This window comes from Triturus cristatus, chromosome 5_2 (genome assembly GCF_964204655.1).
Source record: "Triturus cristatus chromosome 5_2, aTriCri1.1, whole genome shotgun sequence".
NCBI lineage: Eukaryota > Metazoa > Chordata > Amphibia > Caudata > Salamandridae > Triturus > Triturus cristatus.
In genome coordinates, this window is record NC_140588.1 from 666681169 (window position 1) to 666695355 (window position 14187).

Below are 14187 nucleotides of genomic sequence, written 5' to 3' on the forward strand. Positions count from 1 at the left end.
TCAACAATTTTCGTTGATGGTGACTTCAGACTACTTAGATAATTGCACACATCCTACTTTTCTAATCTACACTATCTCCTAAACCACTTTGCTTGCCTATTTGACAAAGAATCCCCCTAATTCAATTGCATTTTTCTAAAAAAAAATGTTTATTATAAATTAAAAGTCGGTTTTCTTACCTTCAGTTGTCTTCTTTTTTCAACTCTTGGACATACGTACAATCCCACATTTCACCAAGAGTCTTGAGCAGTCCTTTAATCCATAGGAAATAATCCATAATCCGAGATATAAACCATGACCCGAGTTAAACTAAGCAAAATCCACACAGTTTGGCAAAGCTGTTTTTTAACAGCAAAAACTTGTGCTGTAAACTGTACTGTACACACCTACAAAAAATGCATCCCAAAAAAAAAAAGGAAAAAGAATACTTGTTTGGCAAAAAAAGCAACAAGATTCCATCGTTGCAATCCTCTCTCGACCAAAATCCAGCCTAAGTCCCAAAAAACATATATCAATGTTTTTAAAATGTCCCAAAAAGTATTTCTGCAATCCATGAAGTCTTTGTCCATGTTCCTACGTCCTATCTGGGAAACCGCGAGGACACAAGACCATAGGGGTCGATTAGGATAGCGGTCAGAAAACTATTCCGACCGCCGTGGTAGTGGAAATTAACTGTCCGCAGGTACCGTGGGAAAACCGGCAGTCAGATTAGGATGAACCGCCAGAATAATTCGACCACGGTGGACGGATTCCACGAAAGACCACAGGGAGCGTGCGGAGCAGGTGAAAATCCATCCGCGGAGGTTGGGTTTGCTGCGTAAAGACCCAAAACCGCCGCACGTCTAGCGGATTGACCGCACGTGAAAATGGATACCATTATGGTGACAACTGAACGATTAACTGTTTCTGACTGCCGCGATCACAACTATTGATGAATGGGAGAGCCGGCGTAAGGGCTGTTGTATTCTGAAAGCCATGGTTGCTCTGGAAGAGTAAAGGCGGTTGGAAAAAAAACACACAAAAAGGCTACCAAGTGTGGCCATTAATCTGGCTCAGCCTCAAAAAACACCTAACACACCCCAATGACGCATCCCCATGGTAAGTAAAAAATACAAATCCCAGGTCAACCCACACAACACACCTGACAGGAATACTCCATTGTGACGTACCCACATAGCTGAGTATAAAACCAGACCCTTCCCTGACCAGAATCCTTTCCACTACTCCACTACTGAACGAGCTAACCCCACAGCACAAAGGAGAGTCAAATCTGCACACAACATACCATCACAACAACACACACACACCACACACATCACCACCACCACCTTCACACCTACACCTTTTACCCATTTGTGCATCACACACCATGTCACAGAAGAAAATGCCCAAATTCACTGACAATGAGTTGTCAGTGAGGGTAGATGAGGTAATCAGAGTAGAACCACATTTGTTTGGAAGCCTGGTCCAACAGACACCACAAGCCACTAAAAATCAAATGTGGGCAAGGATAGTTAACAAGGTCAATGCAGTAGGGACCATCCCGCGCTCCCAGAAGGAGATCAGGAAGCAGTGGAATGATCTCAAGAGCAAGGTGAAAGAGAGGAACAACAAAAACCTTAAGCTGGCTCAGATGACTGGCGGTGGCCCTCCCATTCCACTACGCACATTTACAGAATGGGAGGAGAAGTTGCTTGCCACACTGCATCCAGAGAGTCTCACAGGAATAGCCGGGGGAGTGGAGGCTGCTAAGTACCAACAAATGTTCCCCATTACACTGCTATGTACTGTCTTGCCAACTACAAAGTGACACCTCCTAGGCCCAAATGCATTCATGTGCACCACACTTTCCCCAACACATGTCTCACACATCCAACATTTACTCCCTCTGATTCACCCCAAAGGTAGCTAGCAATATTTCCATGGGGGCATGTGTACAGGCAGCCAGCACTACAACTCCCACCAGGCACCCCAGTCCCACAGCTGAGCAGGATGTAACACTCCACCCCACACTCACAACCATGTGACAGCCATAGCATTGCCCCATCAAACTAGCAGGTAGGTAGTCATCTTAACAGGGAGGGGTTTTGCTCACATCAAACTTACAGGTAGGTAGCCACATTAACAGGGAGGTGGCTTTGTGGGTGGGAAGCCTGCACAACAACTCCCACCAGGCACCCTTGTCCCAAAGCTCATCATGATGGAGCACTCCCCCACCCACAACCATGTGGCAGCCATTGCATTGCCCTCATCAAACTAACAGGTAGGTAGCCATCTTAACAAGGACAGGGATTTGTGGGTGGGAAGCCTGCACAACAACTCCCACCAGGCACCCTTGTCCCAATGCTCATCATGATGGAGCACTCCCCCACCCACAACCATGTGGCAGCCATTGCATTGCCCTCATCAAACTTACAGGTAGGTAGCCATCTTACAAGAGAGGGGGGTTTGCTCACATCAAACTTACAGGTAGGTAGTCATCTTAACAGGGAGGGGGGTTTGTGGGTGGGAAGACTACACTACAACTCCCACCATGCCCCCTTGTCCCAAAGCTCAGCAGGATAGAGAACTCCCCCATCCACAACCATGTGGCAGCCATTGCATTACCCTCATCTAACTAACAGGGAGGTAGCCATCTTAACAGGGAGGGGGATTTCTACGTGGTAAGACTGCACTACAGCTTCCACCAGGCCCACTTGTCCCAAAGCTCAGCAGGATGGAGCACTCCCCCCAGCCAGAAGCATGTGGCAGACATTGCATTGCTCACCTACACCTAACAGGTAGGTAGCCATCTTAACATGAAGGGGGGTTTGTGGGTGGGAAGACTGCACTACAACTCCCACCAGGCCACCTTGTCTCAAAGCTCAGCAGGATGGAGCACTCCCCCCACCCACAACCATGTGGCAGCCATTGCATTGCCTTCCTAACTTACAGGTAGGTAGCCATCTTAACAGGGAAGAGGGTTTGCTCACATCAAACTAACAGGTAGGTAGCCATCTTAACGGGGAGGGGGGGTTGTGGGTAGGAAGACTGCACTACAACTCCCACATGGCCCCTGTGTCCCAAAGCTCAGCAGGTTGGAGCACTCCCCCCACCCACAACCATGAGGCAGCCATTGCATTGCCCTCATCAAACTTACAGGTAGGTAGCCATCTTAACAGGGAGGGAGGTTTGCTCACATCAAACGTACAGGTAGGTAGCCATCTTAACAGGGAAGGGGGTTTGTGGGTGGGAGGACTGCACTACCACTTCCACCAGGCCCCATTGTCCCGAAGCTCAGTAGGATTGAGCACTCCGCCCACCCACAACCATGTGGCAGCCATTGTATTGCCCTCATCGAACTAACAGGTAGTTAGCCATCTTAACAGGGAGGAGGGTTTGTGGGTGGGAAGACTGCACTAAAACTCCCACCAGGCCCACTTCTTCCAAATCTCAGCAGGATGGAGCACTCCTCCACCCACAACCATGTGGCAGCCATTGCATTGCCCTCATCCAACTAACAGGCAGGTAGGCATCTTAACAGGGAGGACGGTTTGCTCACTTCAAACTTACAGGTAGGTAGCCTTCTTAACAGGGAGGGGTGTTTGTGGGTGGGATGACAGCACTAAAACTCCCACCGGGACACCTTGTCCCACAGCTGAGCAGGATGGAGTACACCACCCCACACCCACAACCATGTGTCAGCCATTGCATTGCTCACTTCAAACACACAGGTAGGTAGCCATCTTAACAAGGAGGGGTGGTTGTAGGTGGGAAGCCTGCACTACAACTCCCAGCAGGCACCCTTGTCCCAAAGCTCAGCAGTATGGTACACTCCCCACACCCAGAATCATGTGGCAGCAATTCCCCTCAACTGTGTCACGGAACAGGTAGGTAGACAGGGTATGCACCCTGCCATTCCTCTAAAAAAGCATGGAGCCATATGACCACACCAGCCCTCATATGTCATCCAACTTAGCATAAATCCAATAGCCACTTCCAGTGTGCCGACAGGAAAGCGTATGTAACTGTCACAGAAATGTAAGTTTGACTCACCGAATCACATGTTGAAGAAATTAAGGGTACAATCATATACACAGCACTGAATGCTATGTGTAAGTGCCAGGGGGGCAGAGCATCAAGGCCCATATGAACACAAAACATGCATGGTCAGTTGTAAAAAGAAAGTAAATTACATATGACAAATGTATGCATAAGATTACAATGGCTAGTTCATGCTCAGATGTAACGTCTTCCATGCAGAGTACACAAAAAAGATGCTTCACATAAAGTTATTGTGCTGCTAGTCGTTAGATGACGACATGTGCTTGTAACCACACAATCGGTACGTGGAACATGGTATCTATTGACATGTCACACCATGGACAAGTAATGTATGTACCTCCACGTCATGATGCTCAGTCCCGTGCAGCCATACAAAGTGATATCAATGTAAACCGTGTGGTGTATAACATGTAACATCCAAACATCTAACACAAAGCTTGTGGGGTGCACTTCAATGACCATTTCACCTCTGTCCAATAGGAGATCAACATTTGACTGCTGCAGATGGCAACACCGACCTGCAGAGCCAGTCTCCCCCCAGGAACATGGACTCTCGGATGCAGACTCCCTAAGTTTATCGGATGCAGAGCCCGAACCTGGCCCATCAGGACTGCCAGGGTGCACTGAAGTACTGGGAATTTTAAGCCCAGCGGTACAGGGGAACACACCCTATGACTTCGTGTTCTTCCTGTTTCAGACCTACAGAAACACAGAGTCTTCTGGGTGAAGTCAGAGATCAGTTTATTGGCTGCAGACCAATTACAGGTATCCAAGAAGTACAACAGCGTGTATGTTCTTAGGAGACAGCTAAAAATTACAGAAACGGGCTTCTCCTTAAATACAAAATATCATGCTTCAGGCACACATTCCTTGGTTTACGATATGGCCATATAAAGGTATACATTACAGACGAAAAAGCAGAGTCATGATGACCATCCCACATTCCAGTTAAGCCAGCCCACAATTATTTACCCAGCGAGGCTCAAATCCCACATCAGATATTGATAGGCCCCAATAAACATGAGCATCTCCTGTTTGGAAAACAAGCCATAAAGCAGGAACAGTCAGGTGTGAAAGAGATTAGCTGGAGGCTCGTGTAGGATGAAAAGGCTTTATGGTGTGTCAAACCCTGATGCTAATCACAGGTGGCCAGGGGACGGGGAGCTCGTGAGACCGGACTGACCTGGGGCAGCGGAGCCAAGCTGCCCAGGTCACAGAGAAGTCAAAGGAAGGCACATGTGCTCTAAAGGCCCGTATTTGCTTCATAATATGTAGCCTATGTGAGGGCAACCATAAGATGGCCACCGCTCTAAGATGGAACCCACGGAGTTAATGTATAATAACGTATACACAGTGCATTCATAGCTAAAACGTTACACAAAGCACTTGTACATACCGCATTGACCATGCGCGGTTCGCTAATACCGGGATAGACAGGGGTAGGGCCCTGCCTCCTACGCGGTCCCAAATGTTAAAGTACGACAGACCCTCCTTTTGCCCTTACATAGGCAATAACTATACTCATTTCAATCCGAGTCTAGGTCAATATTCACGAAGTCATGGAGATGTTGCTGTAGCATCATCCTATTACTTAGCTCGTCCCTCGATACAGGTTTCCTTACACATAATGTAGCACAGAGGCCACATATCGCAGGAGCACACTGTATGCACAGACAGAACAGGAAAAGGATGGCTAAGATCATTCCAATGACCATCAGAATCTTCCAACCCCAGGCAGATATCAGTTCCCAGAACCACCCCACCAGTGACCAATCTCCTTTATCCACGTGTATGGACTCAGATATTTTATGTAGTTTGGAGATGGCTTGATAAACTGTTGGAGCGTTATCTGGTATGAAAATGCAACAACTAGATTGGATAACCTTACATACCCCACCGCGGTCTGCAAGTATAACGTCTAGAACCATGCGGTTCTGCAAAGTCATGAGGCGATCCGCTTGGAGCTCAGCTGTCAAATTACCAAGGGCACCAGCCGTAACATTAACGGTGGATTCAACCACACGAGTCAGCTGTCTCAGGTTCCTACTATTGACCATAGGTTCCCAAAACGGCAGGAAACCCAAAAAGAAATCTCCCGCGTTCCTGACCGGCAGTATCCTCCTTACTAATCACGCCTCTCACAACTCTAGTCTTGTGATAGTCAGAGGCAGCAGTAAATGTTGGCGGTAGCAGATTTGCAATATAACAGGTGCCCGAGAAATCAGGGGGCAACCATGTATATGCTCGGTCATTGCAGACAAAATATGTGCCCTTGGCAGCCAAAAACGCTGGGGAAAACTGCGACGGAAAGGTGTACGTTTCAGTACAGTCACTTCTTCCCAGTTGAGCTCTAGGATTCTGACCATTACCTTGCAAACAGAACCGACCTATGTGGGGTACGACCCAGATTGGGGATGAAATTTTCTGCTGTCTTTCACCCAGACTAATACTATACCCCGTCGCGTTCCACCCTACATAAGCTCTCAATTCCTCCGTGGGTATAGATGAGTATGCATCGATATCTCTGCTCATATCAGCAACTCCTTTCATTAAAGCTTTATTATTTGTACTAGGTCTGATGGAACGCGGTTGTCGCGGGGAGTACGCATCTAGAGCAAAGAGAAACATGGTCTGGAATGCCCATGACGATCCATTGTAACTAAACGGCAGCACTAGATAAGGAATAACCTTATTAATGGTATGTGGCATTAAACCACACACCCAACAATTGGTTGTATTAATGACTAGTTCGTGCTGGTGCAGGAGCTGAATAAACGAGTTGTTTACAAACTCAGACCGTCTAGCTTGTTCATGTTCAGGCAGAGGGTGAAAAGAGTGTGAGGAGACAGTAGGAGGAGGTATAGGCTGTACAGTGGGTGCAATGGGCTCTTGAGAGGAGAAGAATACAAATCCTACAGTAAACACTACCATACTACATAATATAAACAAACATAAAAATACAAAACGTTTGCTCTTCATTATTTTACACATTCTTGCTTTAAAGTTCATTTCCTCAGCGAGTCTCTCCATCTTGAAAAACTCCATCCTCTAATCGTGCCGCTCGCGGCGGGTGAGTATCTTCTGCTAAGGAGTGCGCCTGTCGGTCCAGGGAACGCCCTAGACCAACCAGAACCGTTGACCTAACGTCTTCGGCCTGTACCCCAAAGTCTTGGCAACGCGACCCTGCGGCTGAACCCGGATGGTGGTTCGAAAAACAAAAATCAAGAAAGTCCTTCAGATGGGAGAGCTATGGTATCATAAAAAGGTAAGGAAAAAGAATATTTATTTGTCCATAGGCCTTGGTCTTAGATTATAATGAAAACGGCCAGGTACTGTCTGATCTTGAAACAAGAGTTCAGGCTCTGTGGTGTCCAATCGAATTGACGGTGACACAGCTTCTTGCAAAATATCGTCACTCTGTTGTGCTGAAGTTGTGCCTGTTATGCGTGCATCACTGAACGGCACAAAACGAGGTACAGTGTCTGTTTCAGAGTCAGCGATACCCTCCTGGACCCACTGGTCATACGGCAGAGGCAAAGGTATCCTTTTGACGTGGGCGCCGTGGATCCAGTTCTTCTTCCCCTTTACTCGAACAGCTGATCTTGTAGACAAAAGTACGAGATGAGGGCCGATCCAACGAGCCTCATCGTTGCTTTTGCGCTGGAAATTTTTTACCAGAACCCACGTGCCAGGGTCGATAGGATGTCCTGGAGCCTCAGAGGCCTGGGGGAGAGTATCATGCACCTGTTGGTGTAAAACACGCAATTTAGCCGTCAATTCATACAAGTAATCAAGCAGTACTGGATGTTCGATTTCGCTGAATTTCGTCGGTCTTGGCACACCCCATACATTGGCCGGGCGGCCAAAAATAACCTCGTATGGGCTAAGTCCCACTCGTGAGTGTACGGTCATTCTGGTGGACAGGGGTGCTAGAGGCAGAGCGTCAGGCCATTTAAGACCGGAGCTCGCCTGGATTTTGGCCAGCTTAAGTTTTAGAGCGCCATTGTAGCGCTCTACTAATCCAGCTGATTGGGGGTGATTTGCAGCGTGGAACTTCTGCTTGATCCCTAATCCCTCACACACATACTTCATCACTTGACCCACAAATTCACTCCCATTATCACTCCACACCATTCTTGGCATTCCAAACCTAGGGAAAAATTCCTTCACAAGGGCTTTGGCTGTGGACAGAGCAGTGTTGTCCTTTAGGGGATAGGCTTCTATCCATTTTGAAAAAGCGCAAACAACCACCAATACATATTTCAGGTTGTTGCACCTTCCCATGTGGATAAAATCTAGCTGCAAAACTTCAAATGGATATGATGGAGGCGCAAAATGACCAGCAGGAGTTGGGGTTCCCCTACCAGGGTTGTATTTCAAGAATACCATACAATTCTTGACCACATTCTCTGCACACTTGGGAATTCCAGCATTCTGCCATACTGGAGCCAACAACTTACAGATTCCTTTCGTACTGATATGTGCCATTCCATGTGCCATAGTAACCACTGGAAGCACATACGCATCAGGTAACAACCATCGCCTATGTTCTGACAAATTGACCCAACAACCATTCTCATCCAACTTACCCATACTTTCTCTCCACTTGCTCATCTCTTTCTCTGTGGCTTCAGCTTGAAGGGACTTTACACTTTCTATTGTGTTTTCACACATTCCAACATCACCAACCCATCTGGCAGGGCGTGCAACATACATTCGAGTCTTCACATCTTTTGCCCGTTTCTTTTGCGACTTCATCAGCAAACGCGTTACCACGACCAACATCATCAGTGATTTTCTTGTGCGCACTGCATTTCATAATCGCAACTTGTAACGGTAGGGTCAGTGACTCAAGGTGATCATTCACCAACTTGCCATTCTGAATCTTAGCTCCATGCGAAGTCAGGAACCCACGTTCCTTCCACAATCGCCCAAAACTATGAGCCACGCCAAAGGCGTACTGGCTATCCGTATATATGTTCACTTTCATTCCTTCAGACAACACACATGCTCTTGTAAGGGCAATCAATTCTGCTGCTTAAGCCGAATTTTGTGGCACACGTGCAGTTTCAACAATCGTGTGCAAAGTCGTGATAGCATATGCAGCAGTCGTATCACCATTCGGAAGCTTAAAACACGAACCATCCACCCATAAAGTACCATCACACTCAGTCAGGGGAGTGTCTTTAAGATCTACTCTCCCTTTCGTCTCTTCTTCGGTTCTGAACAGACAATCATGTTGCTCAATCTCATCTAGGTCTGCTGGGATTGGTAATAATGTCGCTGGATTCAACGTGTTGCATCTCTTTATGTGTATATGATTTGCTAACAGTGTCAGCTCATATCCGGATAATCGCGCACTACTTAAGTGCTGTGTCTTGGTCCTGTTTAACAATGTGTCCACAGCATGTGGAACCATGACAATCAATGTATTATCCATTACTAGGCCAGCAGACTGTCGAATAGACATAGCTGCGGCAGCTGTAGCTCTCAGACAACTTGGCAATGCCCTAGCTACTGGATCCAAGGTTGACGAAAAATATGCGCATGGACGCGGTCTGTCGCCAAAAGGCTGTGTTAACACTGATAATGCGCAACCATCTTTCTCATGAACATACAATGTAAAAGGCTTGCTGTAGTCAGGGGTACCCAACACAGGAGCTGAACACAATGCATTGCGCAATTCCAAAAAACTTTTCTGACACTCTTCAGACCATGGAATAGGATTCGGTGTGTCTTTGCATGTTAATGCTAACAAAGGTTTTGCCAGCAAGGAAAAATTGGGAATCCAATGCCTACAGTATGAAGTAATGCCCAAGAAAGCGCGCACTTCTCTCTGTGTTCTTGGCACACTCAACTGTGCAATGGCCTGAATTCTTTCTGGGGTCAGTTTCCTTCCCTCCTTCGATAAGAGATGACCTAAGTAGGTCACTTCTTGTCGGCAATATTGCAGCTTTGAGAGAGACACTTTGTGATGGAAGGCAGACAAATGACGCAACAATGACAAGGTAGCGTGTTTGCAAATCTTTTCAGTATCCGCGGCGATTAGTAAATCGTCAACATACTGAATAAGGATAGCGCCACTGGGTAAAACCAGTGCATCAAGCTGCGCTTTTAAAGCCTGACTGTATATTGATGGACTTTCACAGTAGCCCTGGGGAGCGCGTTTAAAGCGGAAGCTTCGGCCTCCTAAACTAAAGCCAAAAATGTCTCTGCTCTCCTCTGCAATTGGGATGCTAAAGAAGGCATTCTTCAGATCGATCACTGAGAACCATGCAGCGGATGCTGGAATCATAGTTAACAAGGCAGTTATATCAGGGACAACTGGAAACTGTGGTACAACAATCTTATTAACCTCTCTAAGATCAATCACAAATCTGTAAACAGGTGGCTGTGAAGGGTCCGTTCGTTTTAAGACAGGTAAAACAGGACTATTGCAAACGTTGCCTCTTGTCTCTTCAATTACACCCTTTTTAACCAAATCGCTGACAATTGCTAACAAAGCTTTCTGACCTTCATTGGATATCTTGTACTGGGGAATGCGTGGCAATCTGACATTGACTTTTAAAGTGACCACATATGGCGGTATTTCCAAGAGACCCACATCATTGGGACCAGTAGCCCAAAGGACATCCGGAAGGGATGACAATTTAGGTGGCATTGCATTTTTAGACAAGTACATTGGGGAAATCACTTTCTTACCTAATGTAAGTTGTACTCCTGAGGGAGAACAATATAGTGTTGCATGTAATCTTTTTAGCAAATCTAATCCTAGCAAATTTTCACCACAACCTGTCGTTAGGATGAGGGGTGCTTTTAGCTCACAAGGTCCAACAGAAAGAGACATAGGACTAGAAATCGGGTTCCTAACTGGGGCGCCAGAAAAACCTACTGAAACATTCATTTCGCCAGAAAAAGGCGCGCCAGGGAGTTTTGAATGCATGATTGAACTCTTTGCAGCACCAGTATCCAGCAGAAAGGGCTCCGTTACATTTGCTGTAGTTACTTTAACATAAGGTCCGCTCTGATCCACTGGCACTGAAACAACTCCCTCTCTCTGTCTACGGCTGTCCTAGTAATCATTATCTTCTACATTGTCATCTTCTGCATAATAATCATTATTGTAGTACTGAGCTGTATTACCAGTCGCGTTGGCTTGCTGATCAAAGCTATTTATGGTATTTTGAGGCGGAAGAGGACGCGCGTTCTGGGGAACATTTCCACGCCCTCTGCCTCTAGGAGCTTGCTGACCACCTCTACCTCTTGCGCCATACGCATTACTGTTACGCTGCATTAATTTAGGGCAACTATATTTAAAATGACCTTCCTCTTTGCAATATGAACATTGGTTGGGACCTACAGGGATTCGTGGTTGATAATACCCATTCATTTGCTGATTATTCTGAAATTGTTGGGGTTGCTGATAGATATCTTGTGTTTGCCTATGATTATTCTGTCCTCCACGTGGCGGATAAGCCTGCTGTAAGAGGACCTTCGTTTTCAGTTCTTTTGTTTTCTTATCTGTTCTATCCTTCTCATCTTTATCTCTATTTTCATAATACTGTGCAGTAGCCAGTATTTGCGCTGAAGAGGAAACAGCCCAGGAACTTTCTGAGTCTTTTAATTTTTTACACAACTCGGGAAGTAAATTATGCACAAATTTATCAACAAATAACCGTTGGCCACCTTCGGTGCTCATGTCTTGACCACTGTGGTCGATAAACGTTTCTTCAAACCTGGTGAAGAAATCGGACACTGTCTCATCTTTCTTCTGCTTACATGCGGATAGTTTATCCCAATTTACACGCATCGCAGGCATTATAGTTTTCATGTAGGTAATAATTCGACCAGGGAGTTCTGCTACCAAAGGATCAGGCTTCGCGCCACCAACTTGTCTAGCGTCTGCAGCAATGATATTAGCCCATGTACCCCCTAGTTCTGCCGCATGATCCGTATTACGGATGGATCCCCCTAAAGGCTGTGGAACAACATTCCCGAATAACATATCTATGTCAGCCAGATTCATTACACATGATTCCGCAGTTTGTGATAACTCCTTATAATAACCTGTAGGGTTTTTACGGGGGTCAGGCAATGTCTGCTTGAGCGCTAAGACCTCAGATCGCTTCCATGGGACATGCACCCAAACACGCTGAAAATGTGCTAAGACAGGTGGATTAACATTTGGATCAGCAGGTCTCCAAACTGGGGGAACCTCACGCATCGGATATTGGCGCGCTCTTACCTTTTTCCCCACAGGGAGTTCCTGTTCGAACAATGATTGCTGGCAATCACCATTTCTGAGGGACAGTAAAATCGCAACTGCTTTATCTACATTGGGGCCCACAATTATACCTGTTTCGAAATCAAATCGCACTCGACACAATTCCTGTGGGTTTGGGTTTGCACCATTATCCTCCAATTCCTCACAGAGGAATTCACACATCTTATCAAAGACATACCTCTGTTTTGGGGCATCCCATTGGTGAAAAACGTTAACAACTGATTCCACATCATAGAGTGAAGGGAAACCAATCCACCTACGCGCCAGATGATCTAACACCTCTTTCTCGTCGGGACCAGGCAGCTGACTGCGCAATTGCTTACGCTGTAAGCCAGGAGTCGCACTGGATGACCCAAAGAGAGGCGACATTAAACTAGTAACTACATTAGAAAGTCGTTGTCATGCTGAAGGAGAAGTTGAGGCGAAAACGGGGGGATAGACAGAGGGAAGAAAAACGGATTCAGATACAGGTACCTGGGTAGTGTAAGAAGGAGCGCCAGTGGAAGCCGCTGGCATGCTAGGCAAAGTCGCAGAAAGCGCGGGGGTAACAGGTAGCAAAACTGGCGGCCCTTGAGAGGGCTGCATTGCAGGGATAGGAGCCAGCTGAGGAGGAGCTGGTGGCTGTGGGAAGGCTTGCGGCATAGTCACTAGAGGCTGCACATTTACAAGCTGTGGAGGTGCGGTGGCATTTTGCGCATACGGGGGTGGCGAACTTAGTAAATGGGACATTAGGGAATCTTTCTCTTTCTCTTTTGTCTCATCTTGCACAAGGGGTGACAAAGCAGGGTAACATTTATCAATCCCTAGTTTGCGCTGTCTGTGCAATTGCTCATTCATTTGTTCCTCCTCATTATCTTTAAATTGCACAGCTGCTTGCATCACTGACATACCGCTTTCTCTCTTATTTCTTTTCGCTAGCTTAATTTCCTTCTGTTTGGCTTCCTTTCGCCATAGGCGGAAAGAATCAAACATCGCCGGCCGGGCTTTCTTTTTAAACAATTTCACTTCCAAATTATCTAAGATATCTGTATCGAAACTACCATTTTGGGGCCATTTTAAAACACCGTCCTTTCTGGTGTATTGGATCCATACTTCATTATATGCAATGGGGCCCACGCCATGTTTTACATAAAGCTCATAAGTTGGAGTTCCAATTGGAGGAACCGGACATGAATCCTCTAACTGGAAATCCCTTCCACAACTCAAACAAAACAATCTTCCAAATACACTAGCACCAGGCATCTTTGCTCACTAGTCTAGTTCCAAATTCCAAAGGATTATCGATTACGATAGTCTCGTGAATACACGAGTCCTCTGGCTTTGGCGTTTGCAAACTCCAAATCGAAATGTTCCCGAAGGATACCAAAAATCCTTAAGGATACCAAACAAACTGGGAGACGCTCCACTTATACTTAACTGAATATCGATGATCGATGGCCTCACCAGAAGACTCTCTCGATTGTTTCGCTCTACCAAAATCGTCAAGGGTCCAAAACAGGGCGATTAATCAGGGCAGCAGTCCTTCGTAGCCGTCGGGACGCGGAGAACCTCGCAGAAAAGACTTTCGGACCACGCCGACATGCAGGGGTCGATGAAGTGGCGGCCTTCCTCCAGAATTTCCACACGAAGCTCCTCACGAACCTCTGGCTTGGACCGGTACCGCTGAAATCGTCCCGAGTTGGGCGCCAACTGAAGTACTGGGAATTTTAAGCCCAGCGGTGCAGGGGAACACACCCTATGACTTCGGGTTCTTCCTGTTTCAGTATGAAAAATAAATGTACCTTCTGGCTATTAATTAACAATTTATCTTATATCAACAACACACTAATGTATGTATACACTTCCACACCACACTCTCC